The 12,773-nt window shown below is 48.8% G+C and overlaps 1 long non-coding RNA gene across 1 annotated transcript in view; it reads left to right on the forward strand.

Annotated features, from left to right (window-relative positions):
• Positions 1 to 11,473, forward strand: part of LOC137150072 (uncharacterized) — a 79,182-nt gene extending 67,709 nt beyond the window's left edge. Inside the window, exons 2-3 of the long non-coding RNA XR_010918899.1 lie at positions 5,054 to 5,204; positions 11,370 to 11,473. This is a non-coding gene — a long non-coding RNA (uncharacterized lncRNA). The remainder of the gene's footprint in view (positions 1 to 5,053; positions 5,205 to 11,369) is intronic.
• The last annotated feature ends 1,300 nt before the right edge of the window (positions 11,474 to 12,773 follow it).

Below are 12,773 nucleotides of genomic sequence, written 5' to 3' on the forward strand. Positions count from 1 at the left end.
GGGTAGATCTGCCATCCTGCAGGAGTAAATTCAACAGTCTTGGACTGGCCCCCTCAAAACTCAGTCTCCTGCACAAACCCTTGCTGTACCCTTGCACTGCATCAAAGGAGCAGAATGGTTGACTGTGGCTTTATCTTGGAATTTTAGACAATATTTTAGGTATCCTGTGTCCAGATCACTAAGAACCTTGAAAATAAGGCTCAAGAACTTGAATTTGTCATGATATTCTATGGGGTGATATCTCATCATCCCATGGGACCATAATTCCCATTAACTTCAGATTGTACTGGTTGCACGCTGTTGGGATCTCTGCAGTAACTGTCCTCCCCGCTCCCACTTGATTACATATGTGGAAAATTATAGACTCTGAAACCACTTATCCATGTCCATCTGAAAATGCCCCTCTCTGGGTGCTGGGAGGTTGCAATCAATACCTCATGTTCTTAGAGTCTTGTCTCCAGTGCAATTTTACTGAACAAAAGTTAAATTGACCTGAAAGAGAAACTTGCTTGCTTTCAAAGCCATCAGTGCACCTAGCAAAATAAACATACTTGAGGGCAACTTCCATGTTATTTCTGTGCTAAGTTTCTTTTTTTTAGTCCTCTCTTACAGCAAAAGGCAAAACCACCGTGATGGAATCTACTCGGTTCTCAATATTTTCTAATAAAACACTTTAAAAAAAAAAAAGGCATTTTGGTAAGAAGCACGTATGGGAAAAATGATGGATGGTCTTGTTTCATAGAAGTCCAAGAATAATTTCTCCACTGTTCAGGGTACTTGAATATTTAGTCTACATCAGAGGTATGGGACCATTCTGTTACTGAATGGAGTCTGTGAGTCAGGGGTGTAGAATTTAGAACTTGTAAAATAAGGATCTGATTCTCATTTACACTTAAGGATCCTTTACATGGCTAGTGGCATAAGGCCCTGAGACTTTATGTTGTATCAGAACATTCATAAAATCTATTCACCCAAAGTGCTTTAGAGTTAAATGAATTCAGTTAAGTTAAATAATAGCTGAGGGAGAAAGAAATTAAGAGGAACAGACCAGCAAAAAAGAAAGATGCTTCCATGTGAGTTTTGGGGAGAGAGGAAGAGAATTGAGAGGGAAGAGAGATGCAGGGAAGCTACAATAGATGGCAGGAGGGGTGGAGGAGGACACTCTCATGCCCTTAGCGGTCAGACTGTATGAAAGGAGTGAGAGGTGGTCAACGCTACAGAAGTGTGTAAGGGGTTTATAATAAGTAGGAGTCAATGAACAGGTTTTTAATACAAGCTACAGTCTGAGATCAGGGTTTCACTTACCTTAGCTGGTTATTGCAAAGTACCTACAGACTGTGCAAATGTCTGTCTTTTATTACTTATTTATTATTTGTATTGAGGTAATGCCTGTGAGTCCCAGTCATGCACCAGGACCCTGTTTTGCTAGGCTCTATACAAATGCAGAAAAAGAAGATGGTCCCTGTCTTAGTATCATGCCATCCAGGATCCCACAGTCCTAAACCACGACTGACTTTTGGAGCTTGCTGCTCCAACAAGGACAGGTTCCTACCACTTAAGAACATAAGAACAGCCATACTGGGTCAGACCACGGTTCCTAACATGATTAGACTGATGATGTTGCTTTACACTTTAAGAAACTTCTGAGGCTCATAAAAGGAATTCTATGTTTAATAGTTTGGATGCTAACAGCCTTGATCAGTTTCCCTGGGTTTTATATCATTGCCCTATCACAGTGCGATTAGAGTGATTAGGTGCCTAGAAAGCTTGGAGAATAGTAAATACAGACCTGGCTTTGCTCAGCAGAGCTTGTCCAGTGCTGTACAAGAAATCTTAGACAAACTCATTGGACAAAAGTTGGTTTAAAAAAAAATCTGAAAGTCCAATTTTTCCACTGAGGCTTATTTAATGAATGTGAATAAAACACGTCCTAGATATGCTCTAAACTGGGGCACAGTCAAGCTGCGGCTGATGTAAGAGGGAATTTGTCCTCACTTAATGTTAACTCTGTGCAAAGCTTTCTGTTAAGTCCCAAGTTACTGGGAGTCCTTAAATCAAGGCAGTGAGACTTGATAGTGGGACACAGAACTATGAGCTTTATTGATCATGCCTGCTGCGTGGGGCTTGAAAATACCTCCCTTCTCATGTGGGTGGATTCAGTGTAAAACCTGGGAAGGATTCTCTTGGGGCACTCTCTTATTTGGTTGTTCCAATGTCCTGGTTAGGAATCTGGAGGAAAGATCTCCTGGATATTGCATTTTCCAAATTTAGTTTGAAATGGGTTCCATAGAAGGTTTCTGTGTAGGAATCTGTCCACATGTGTTGGCTTGCAGGCCTCAAAGTTTGAAAAGGGTTGTGTTCCAATGAGCCTGGTCCCTCTTCAATCCAAACTTGCTATGAACACAGAGGCAAGATTTGGGGTTATGTTTGTGCCCATTTGCCAGGACTATAATTGGGACTAGGTAGGCAAGGTGGGTGAGGTAATATCTTTCATTGGACCAGCTTCTGTTGGTGGAAGAGACAAGCTTTTGAGCTTACACGGAGCTCTTCAGTGTGGGAAGATAGCAGAAGTTTTAACATCAAGCGGCAAGTAGAACAGAACTCCTGTGCTATTAATTGGGGAACCATCTGTAGTATTATTTATGTGTATTATGGTAGCACCTAGGTGCTCCAGCCTTGGACCAGGAGCCCATTGTGCTTGACACTGTACAGACACAGAACAAAACATCTGTCCCTGTCCTAAAGTGCTGCCAGTCTCAGTTTACCATAGTGACTAAGAAATAAGAGTGGTTCATGATGTGGGAGAGTTTTTTTCAAAGGCACAAAGAACAGTGAGGCTCTCAACCCTTTTTGAAAGTGTTTGATGTCTACACTCCCATGCATGCCTTTGAAAAATCTCTCGTCCAGACTTGATCTTACCACCGCAATTCATAGTATTCTACTGCCACAAGAAGCTTAAATGCAGAGAAGGGGAATTGAGGAAGAGGACAGCTTATTGGACATGTAGAGAGAGACTTTAATGGATTCCAATGAAAGGGAAGAGGAAGCCAAAGAAGGAAAACTTAGTGACTAAGGTATCTTGTTTATATCATCTCAGAGAGTCAATTACATGCTTATCACACAGCACAAAGCACAGTTGTCTAGACAGTCATCTAATTGTCTTTGCTTGGTAAGCAGCAGCCCTGGCGACATTCCAGACTTTGACCTCTGCCCCATCCAGCTCCAAAAGAAGTGCCGTTAGGAATCATGTGACACTGTGTATTAAAGATTGTTGAGGAAGGTCATGGGGGTCAACCTACTACAAGAGCTTTAGCAACACTTCTGAATATAGCACATACTTCTCTCCCTCTTTGAGACTTGGTGTCTTTGTGTGAGACTATTGGTACAGTTCTAGTCCTTCTAGCAAAAGGCATGAGCCAGCACTGGAACCATCTGGTGTGTGGAGTGTGCAAAATATAGGGCTGTTCAGACACATCGGGTTGGAATTTGTGAAAAGCAACAATCCCTGATTAGGAAAGGGACTATAAAAAATATTATAGTTTGGTGTTTGAGAATGGAGATGACAATAAATACGGTAACAAAGAGCTCTTTAGTCAGAAGGCCTGGTCTCTAGGCACAGCACTAATGAATAACAATATTAATTTCCATTACTGTGGCAACTACAAGCCCTAGTCATGGACCAGGACCCCATGGTGCTAGGCACTGTACAAACACAGAACAAAAAGACAGTCCATGCCCCCAAAGAGCTTACAATTTAAGTATAAGACAAGAGCCATAAATAATAATAAATGTGATGGTTGGTAAAATTTTCCAACACTTATGAGTGATACTGGAATCCAAGGATCTGTTTGCACTTTGAGCTGGGGTGATTTCCAGCTCACAGAGACATAGTCACACTAGCACTAATCGAGCTAGTGAGATAAAACCACAATGTCATCATGGGGGGGGGGAGGGTTAGCTGCGTTTGTTGCTCCTTTAAAGAGTCAGTGCACTACAACTCATTAATTTAATTGGAATTTGATAGACATTTCAATCCCAGCACCCAACTTGTTTTTTAGTAAGAGTAAAACAAGTTTATTTAACACAAGGACACAGGATTAAGTGATATCAAGTATAAGGAATAAAGATAGAAAGGGTTACAAACAAACCTAAAAATATGCTTTCTAATGGCTAAGACCTAATTTAACTTTGGTGAGGAAACTACCTTGAACAATCTTTCTTTTTCAGCAGTGGCTGACTAGCTTGTAGTCAGAATTCCCACGGAGTCCAAGGTGCTGGTTTTCCCTGCCTGCTCAGGTGAAGGATAACTTAGGAGTTCTCTGCCCCCCTCTTTATAGGCCAGTAAACCTTTGAAAAGTATCTCTCAGACTTCTTTAATCCTTCTTCAAGAGGCAGGAAGGTTTCCTGGGGGTGCAGTCTCCATCCCCTGGTGGGATTGTCATCCCTACCCCACCCCACTTGCTCTGCCAATGGCGTTATTTGCCTGGATTGCATATATGCTTTTCTTTGTCTTTGGTCACACCTTGCTCAATTTACATGGGAGGCACATTCAAGAAGCGGAACTGCATTCCTTTGGAAAAAACCTGGTTACCAACTCCCCCCGATATGTCTGGTTTAAATACATTTTAGTCATAATCCCAGCACATCTATATAATCCTTTGTGGGTTGATCATCCTGCAAGAATATTAATGATCAGTAAGTTATTAGTTTTCCGGTGATGTATTACATGACACCTTTTGGGTATATATCCTGACAACAGTGTGTTAGGTGTAGTGAGTATGTCAGGCCTGACAAGAGTTGCGACACAGCAGTGACCCACCAATGGGCCTCTGTCACAACATTATCCCCATTTGCAGAGGCACGGAGAGAATGAATGATTTGCCCAGGGTCACCACAGTGATTTATATGGCAGAACTGGGTATTTACCGAAGTCCTAGTCAGGTGCCTCAAACATAAGACCCTCCTTCCTCTCCTTGTTAACAGTTAACCATGTCAGTGGCTTTCTTCCCTTCTAATCTGCACCTTTCTTCCTGACATGGGTCTGTTTTTGTAGGGTTTTCCTTCAGAGGAGCTTTTCAATGTCCAATGTCCCAGAAGTGGAAAAGTTTGCCACGTTCTGGATCTGCAAGGCAAAGCTGCTGGCACCTAACGGCACCGTTGACGTGATGGGGTTGTACAAAGCAGCGGTTCCTACTGGTGCTGCGGTGAGTGACTTCTTCTCCACAAGCTTCTCATCCAAACTGCCTCTGACTTTGCAGCTATCCCAAGTAATGCTGGTGGTCTCGACATCAGCAAACCTCATTCAGATAGTTCTGGTCCCAGGAGGCTGGGGAAAACAGCAATGTTGACTCTCTCCAATAAGCTAAACAACGTTTCTGGAAATCAATAGCCAGATTTGGCTGGAGGGTGTGTTTGCGGCTAAACATCTTCGTTGAATGTCTCTTAAAGCTGCTTATATGGGGGTGAACAGACACACTGAAATGACTACAGTGTAGCCCTGATTTTAGGTGAGGATGGTTGGTCAGCTGTATAATCAGGTTCCTTCCTCTAAACACACAGGAGTTACTGAGATACCTGCTCCCCATTCCAGTGTAGGGAGGAGGCTAATGTTAAGCTTTCCTTTCAACCAAAGCTTGGAAGTGGCCGTGGCTTGCTGAAGGCAGCGTAGTTTGGTGGGTGGGGTGGTGGGAGAAGCTAGGGGCAGACAGCATAGCTGCCAGCTTGCAGCCATAGTATGTAGGTCTCTTATGCACCTTGAGTGTGGGGTTTCACTCTTCTTGCTGATGGCATCTAGCAGTCTTCAGAACAGACTTCAGCCTGTTTACAAATATTTCCCCTTCTCTTTATGTCACTGATTTACCTTTGGACTTTGAACTAATTTGGCTTTTCTAGCCCTCTTCTTAATTCCTCCTTGCTTTGGCTGTCTGCTTTGGGGAGGTGGGTTGCGATTTAATGGAACAGTGAGTTCCCCACTTAGGACCCATTTTCATGAGTCAGGTGTGCTCTGACCTTAAAGTTCTTCAAGTGCTTGCTCATGTCCATTCTGAATTAGGTGTGTGTGCGCCGCATGCACTGGTGCCGGAAATTTTTCCCCTAGAGGTATCCTTAGGGCCGGCTCTAGCCCCCTCTCTCCCCTGCAGTGGCGCACATATGCACTCGTATATAGGGTGCTGCCGCCCCACTCCCTCTCAGTTCCTTCTTACCACCTGTGATGGTGCTGGGACACTCTCTTGCTCCTGCAAGCGACAGTATTCCTAGTGGTTCTTCGTTTTGATATGGTATATATAGTTACTGTTGTAGAGTTAGTGAATTAGTTAGATAGCTGTTTACCCAGGGTCCGGGCATGCCCCGGTCCCCAGGTTTTAAGCCCTGCGCTTTGTTCAAGAAGCATATGCCCTTGAGCGACCCGCACCAGAGGAGTGCAGTGACTGATGGCAAGAGCAAAGGACCAGGTGAAGGGGAATGCTGAGAGGAAGGCTTCCCTGCCAAACCCCTGGCTCAGAGGTACAGAGGTCCAAGGGAAAAGGATCTTGCCAAAAGTGGGGAATGGGACTGAGATCCTTCCCCAGGCAGGAGGATTGGAGGAGACCCTGCCCAAGAAGAGAGGGAGTGGGGAACCCCAGAAGCTGAAAGGGCACTCTTACTTAATAAATGTAGATAGCCTCGGATAGCTGACTGGGTTCTGCTACTGGCCTGCTGCGTGGCCTTGGGCAAGTCACTTCACCTGTCTGTTCCTCAGATAAGATAGGAGTTCTCCAACTGAGGGTTGGGACCCCTCAAGGGGCTCACAAGGTTATCATAGGAGGGTCGCGAGCTGGTAGCCCTCACGCACGCCATGGCTGCAGCTGTCAGCCCAATGCAGAGCTGAAACGAGAGCCCTTCAGGGCCGGGGGGCCGGAGCGCAGCGGCTACTGGCCAGGTGTTCTGAAGGCAGCGCCGCCCCCAGCAGCAGTGCAGAAGTAAAGGGGGGCATGGCACGGGGAGGGTGTGGCGTGGCATGGGGGGGGTGTCTCTTTTTGGGGAGAGGGGGTCGTCAGCCTGACATTTTTCAAAGCGGGTCCCAGCAAAATAAGTGTGAGACCCGCCCTCTAGAGCGTGCTCCAGGTTTGGTTGTGTCTCTGTACTCAGCCTGGGACGTGCCCTACTGACCCATTCCTGGCCCTCAGTCACGGCTGCGCTGACAACCACGCTGCGGCTAAGCTATAGCCGTGCACGCTAGGAAAATCTGGGCAGCGTCCAGAGACATGGGCACGGAGTGGCACCAGTCATGCACTCCAAGGTGCGCTGCTGCTCAGAGCTGTGAGGAAACAGGACCCGCCAATTTGTCCCACAGACCTCCTCGGGTCCCGTCTACACTGCAGAATAACAAGGTGTGGAGCCAGTTCTGGAGAGACGATGTGAACCAGCCTGGGCCTAAGCTCACTTGGCACCATGGATTTTGCTTCAAACATTCCCTAGCTGCCTGTGTGTCTGCCCCTGAGCACGTGTCCTGCTACTTCAGTCTAGGCACCAGACACCTGACTCAAACCAGGGGCCGCTTGGCATCACCCTGCCTGTCTTCCCCGAGGGACTCGCTCAGCAGCCGCCCAACTCCACGCAAGGCGGTCGGGGGAGAAGCCAGCCTCCCCTAAAATGCTTAACTCAGTGGTTGAGAAACTCCCCCAGGAGATGGAGAACCTGGGTCAGTTAGTAGAGGGGAGTTAAACAAGGATCTGCTGCCTCTCCAAGGGGCACCATAAGGAGGAGGCGCACTCTCCCACATAACCTATAGCCCAGGGGTTAGACCCCTTAACAAGTCTGTGCTAGATGCTGCTTTAATTCCCTACATTGCCTGCTGGGGAAAAGGGATTTGAGTCTGGACGTGCAGTCTCTCCAGTGCTGGCCCTAATAACTCACGTAAGGGACATTCTGATGTGGCTTTCTCTTGCTGACGCTGGTCCACTTTAACTAAATAGTAACTGGGCCACAGCTCACATCAGAATCACTCCAGAGCCCTGTGGTTTGGGTCTACCCCTACCAGGGCCACATGTGGGGTTAGTTCCTGCTCTGATGGAGACAGGCCTCAAGCTGCTGTCTCTTCCTCTCAAGTGAGCATGGTAGGTGCTGGGGCAGGGGGCTCCCTCAGCTGGTCTCTTGAAACTGCTCCATTTTAATTAATTATTAATTGGGCCAAAGCAAAGCCCTAGCAGAAGCAGCCCTCTATGGCACTGTGGTTAGTGGCGTTGGTGGCAGCCTTAGTTCAATTCACCCAGCTGCTTGCTCACGCAGGCAAAGGGATTTGAACAGAGAGCATCTTCCCTCTTTAATTACATATTAATTGGGCAAATACCCATCTGAGAAGCCCTCTGATACAGTGGTGTCAAGAGTCACCTGTGCTGTTAGTGACATTGGTTCAATTCTGTCTCGCTGGTGTGGGGAAGGGATGTGAATAGGGGGCTCCTTCCCCCTTTCCTGTTGACGTTGCTTCACTTTAATTAACTATTGATTGGGCCAATGCAAGGTTTCAGCATAAGCAGCCTTCTATACTGCAGTGGCTAGAATAATCTCGTGGGCTAATGGAGAGCTTGGTTTAATTCTTCCCTGCACCTACAAAGAGGGATTTGCAGAAGGACAAACACAAGGTTTTCTTGTTGATGGTCCACTTTAATTATCTATTAATTGGACCAAAGCAAGAGCTGGGTGTAAGAAGTCCTTTATGGTACAGTGGGTAGGGTGTACACCTGGCTTGTCAGACCCTGGTTCAGTTTTCCTGTTTGTCAGGTGAGATAAAAGGATTGAACTGCCTGTTTTTTTCCTATTGAAAGGTTCCACTTCAATTAATTAGTAATTGGACCAGCAAGAGACAACTCTAAGAAGCCCTCTACAGTGCAGTGGTTAGAGTACTACAGGTTCAATGTGTGGACAAATTGGAGAGAGTCCAGCAGAGGGCAACAAAAATGACTAGGGGGCTGGAGCACAAGACTTATGAGGAGAGGCTGAGGGAACTAGGCTTGTTTAGTCTGCAAAAGAGAAGAATGAGGGGGATTTGATAGCAGCCTTTAACTACCTGAAAGGGGGTTCCAGGGAGGATGGAGCTAGGCTGTTCTCAATGGTAGTAGATGACAGAACAAGGAGCAATGGTCTCAAGTTGCAGTGGGGGAGGTCTAGGTTGGACATTAGGAAAAAGTTTTTCACTAGGAGGGTGGTGAAGCACTGGAATGGGTTACCTAGGGAGATGGGGGAATCTCCATCTTTAGAGGTTTTTAAGCTGCAGATTGAGACAGCCCTCGCTGGGATGATTTAGCTGAGGTCAGTCCTGCTTTGAGCAAGGGTTGGACTAGATACCTCCTGAGGTCCCATCCAACCCTCATCTTCTATGAGTCTATGATTCTTAAAGCCGTCCCTTTGCAGAGGGGGATTGGAACCGGGATCTCCCACCGCCAGGGCGGGAAGCCGCGCCGCGGGGGACAAAAGAGTGATTTTGCAATTCTCCTTTTAGTAAAATGAGAGGCAGCAAATCCCTCTGTTGGTCAGGCACAGGGGAATCAAACCAACAGCTCCCACATCCCAGGCAAGCCCCCTAAGCCCTCCACCAGCAAGGCTCATACACTGAGGTGTTGCTTTGGCCCAATCAATAGTTTATTAAAGTGGAACAGCATCAATAGGAAAGATAGAGGGCTCTACTCTCAGCCCACCACCAGCCCTGGGAAGAATTGAACATGGGTCTCCTACAACCCAGGGGGGTGCCTGCCCCACTACACCAAACAGGGCTGCTATGTTGGGTGCTTGCTTTGACCCAATCAATAGTTAAAGTGGCATAGTGCCAATAGTAAATATTGCAAGCACCCATTCTCCTAATGCCGCCGCCACCACCACGCAGAATTGAACCCGAGTCTCCCACGGGGGGAGGTGAGAGCCCCAACCACTGCGCTGCAGGGGCCCATTAGATATTGCATTTGCTTTGGCTCAATTAATAGTTAATTAAAGTGGAACAGCTTCAACAGTAAAGCTGCACCTTCCAAGCCTGGCCTCACCTCAGGTGATCGGCGCCAGACACACCCCAATTCTGGGGGCTTCATGAAATACGGCGGGTCAGCCACGAGCACGGCCAGGTCACTCAGCCTCTGGCTGACCTGATGGCATCAAAGGAGGTGACCTTCCTCAAAAAGGGAGTGGTTCAAAGGGCGGCCTGGGTGCAAGTTTCCTCGCTGACTGGCGAGGCCTCACCCCCATTCGCTCCTCTCCCATGCCACACGATGGGCTCGCACCCACAGCACCCATCACGGCCAGCACCGCCAGTGCCAGGCCAGCTACAGCGAGACGCCGTCCCTGACCCGGGCATCGCCCGCCACCCCCAGCTCTCCACGGGGCCGGCTCACCCACCTTATGTCCCAGAGATGGGGCAGTGGCACGGCAAGGTCTCTGGCCCCCCCGACACCTGCTCTGCCCTTCGCCAAGGGCGCTCGGCTGGCTGGCCAGGCCCCCGGCAGAAGGGGCAGCGAAGCCCAGGGGAGGAACGCACCAAGGCAGCGTGGGAGCAGGGACCCACTGCCCCCGACCCAGCACGGGCTGGGGAGACCAGAGACAGGGTGTTAGTCAAAAGGCAAATGTGCCACAAAATCTAAATACCCCGAGCGACTGCCCCTCACACCCCCCAAGATTGCTGCATCTGACCCCTCCCCCAACTGCCCCTCAGTTCTGACCCCAGCTCAACCCTCCATGGTCCTTCGCGCTGAGCCGGCCCTTGGTGTCAGAGCCCCAGGCTCCATCCCTGCCCCCTGCCCTAGCCCCATCTCGCCCTGGAGATCCCAGCCCCACAGAGCACTGCCAGGCTGTGGTAGCCTGGCCCTGGTGCTAGCCCGGTGACACCAAGCCAGGTGCGTCCCGGACCCTTGCCCCTGGCCTGCCCTGCCCGGCTGTGCCCCACACAGCGTCCTCCCCACCAGTTCCCTGCCCCGTTCCCCAAAGCTCCCAGCCCTTTGCCAACAGACCCAGCGCTGCCAGACATCACGCTCCACGGGAATGAGCCCCCAGCACCCTCCCCCAGCTCACACACTTCAATGGGGGGGCTGCAGGGCGCCCCCTCGGGCAGGGCTGACACCTGGCATGCACACGGCCCCAGCAGGCTGGGGCTTGGGGTGTCCAATTTTCCAGCCCCAGGGCCCCAAACCACCCCCCCTCCCCAGCCCTTGCCCAAATGGGCTCCCTCCGGGACTTACCTGCTGCTGGCATCCTGGGGGCAGAGGGAGCCTGGCTCACGTGGCAGTGGGGGGCGCTGCGGGCGGAGTGGCCCCAGCCCCCAGGTGAGCACAGGGCCTGGCCGTGCTGCATGCTAACGCCCAGCGCGGCGACCAGCCTAACCCCTGAAGCTGCTTTTTGTTTTGTTCCAGTGCCCCCCGGGCATGGCTAGCTGGGCCCCCGTCCCCCCTTCTGGCTGGGTGCCACCCTGAGACTGCTACAGCCTGGAGCAGAGGCCCCAGGGCTAGGGTCAGAATGACTCAGCCCTGCTCTGCTGGAGCAAGGAGGCGCAGCCCAGAGAAACAATTCACAGCTGATTGATTTAACCTCATTAACTCAGGTGGCCAGGCCAGGAGGTCTTCTGCGAGTGCTCCAGGAGAGGACCGGACACTGCAGGGAGATAGTTTTGAGGAAATCCAGGACTGGGAGGGTGTTGGGGTCACTTTGCAAAAAGTAACTGGGCAGTGGAAGCCTGCTTGTGACCTGCACGTGTGTGTGCTGGCTGTTACGCTCCACCCACCGCGACAACATGCTAGTTTTAGTGTGCTAACGCAATGAGAATGTGAGTGTGTCTTCTTGAGCTGGGAATCACACCTCCAGCTCAGAGTATGGACATACCCAAACTCCCAAGCACGAAGGCACTCTTGAAAATTTTCCCTGAATTTAAGGAATCTGGTGAAGAGAGAGGCTGGGTAGAATCTGCAAATAGAAGGTTAATGTCTCTGATGGCATAAGCAGAAATTCTTGTCCCTTCGTTCTAATGTGCAGATGCAGTTCAGCAGGAGAACCTTGAAATATCATCTCCAGCTTGAGAATCCTGAGGGCCTGATTTTTCAGAGGCGTTGAGCACCCACTAGTGCTTCCTACTTCAGATTGCAGCTGGGGATGCTCAGCACCTTTGAATATGTGGCCCTGAATGTACAAACTGAAGTCCCAATTCAGGAAGATACTGAAGCACATCCCTGCTATTAAACACATGATCAGTCCCATTGAAGTTCTGTTTGGATTTACTGAAGAGAGTAATAGATGGAGAACTATTTATAGACACATATCCTGGGCCAAATCCTCAGCTGGTGTAAACGGGCATTATTCTGCTAAAGCCAGTTTACACCAGCTGACGATCTGGCCCTCTGACCGTGCATGCTAAAGGTGTTTGTATGCACGTGACTATAGAAATGATTGTGGAAAGATTTAGCACTCGAAGGCCAATCAGCTATCTGATCCAGAGAGGGTACATCCATGGCTGTTAAAGGAAATAAACGAGAGAAAATTGTGAAGTGTTAGCTGATTTTTTTTTTTAAAGAAGTTTTATAATGACAGGTCGTATTCCTGAGGACTATAAAGTGGCAAATCTAACACCCATTATTCAAAAAGGGCAAAAGATACAGCAAGCAATTATAGTTTAACACCAGTTGTGGGAAAAATATTAGAAACCATTTGATGGGATTTGGGGCGTGAACAGCTTGAAAAGTGTAATTTGGATAGAGATGGCCATCATGGGTTTTTGAGGGCAGTTTTAACTAACTTCTTCAAAGGAATTGCTGCTGTGGGAGGCA

The sequence above is a fragment of the Emydura macquarii genome, unplaced genomic scaffold (genome assembly GCF_026122565.2).
Source record: "Emydura macquarii macquarii isolate MOO-44397 ecotype Brisbane River unplaced genomic scaffold, CSIRO-AGI_Emac_v2 contig_967, whole genome shotgun sequence".
NCBI classification, from domain to species: domain Eukaryota; kingdom Metazoa; phylum Chordata; order Testudines; family Chelidae; genus Emydura; species Emydura macquarii.